The following is a 463-nucleotide window of genomic DNA, read 5'->3' on the forward strand; positions in this document are numbered from 1 at the left end:
TTTTTTTCTGATTTATGGTTATAACAAAAGGAATATGAACATGCAAAAAGACGTGGAGCAAAAATTTATGCAGAGATTCGTGGATATGGGATGTCAGGTTAAGCTCATTGATAATAGTAAAACAAGTTTGGCGCCCATAGATAAATAATAGTAAAACACATTTTGAATTAGCTAAGAGTGAGTTTTCTTAATATTTAGGTGATGCACATCATATTACTCAACCTCCTGAAGATGGAAAGGGAGCTGTTTTGGCCATGTCACGTGCGTTAAGACAAGTAAGCTGTGGTTAACTGCATAGTTGTTGTTATAGTACTCCTAGAATGGTTTCTGTTGATGATCTTTTATGTTTTTGCTTTTAGCAGTTTGGATTCTAATAATTTGGTTGAATGCCCATGACTTTGCAGTCTGGTCTGTGTCCAAACCAAGTTGATTATATAAACGCACATGCAACATCAACCCCAAT

General features: G+C 35.4%; 1 long non-coding RNA gene across 1 annotated transcript; it reads left to right on the forward strand.

Moving 5' to 3' along the window:
• The first annotated feature begins 7 nt into the window (after positions 1-7).
• Positions 8-463, forward strand: LOC104774980. Its single transcript, XR_765625.2, has 3 exons — positions 8-97; positions 199-275; positions 405-463. It is a non-coding gene; the product is annotated as an uncharacterized LOC104774980 (long non-coding RNA).

Source organism: Camelina sativa, unplaced genomic scaffold (assembly GCF_000633955.1).
Source record: "Camelina sativa cultivar DH55 unplaced genomic scaffold, Cs unpScaffold07451, whole genome shotgun sequence".
In the NCBI taxonomy this organism is placed as follows: Eukaryota; Viridiplantae; Streptophyta; class Magnoliopsida; order Brassicales; family Brassicaceae; genus Camelina; species Camelina sativa.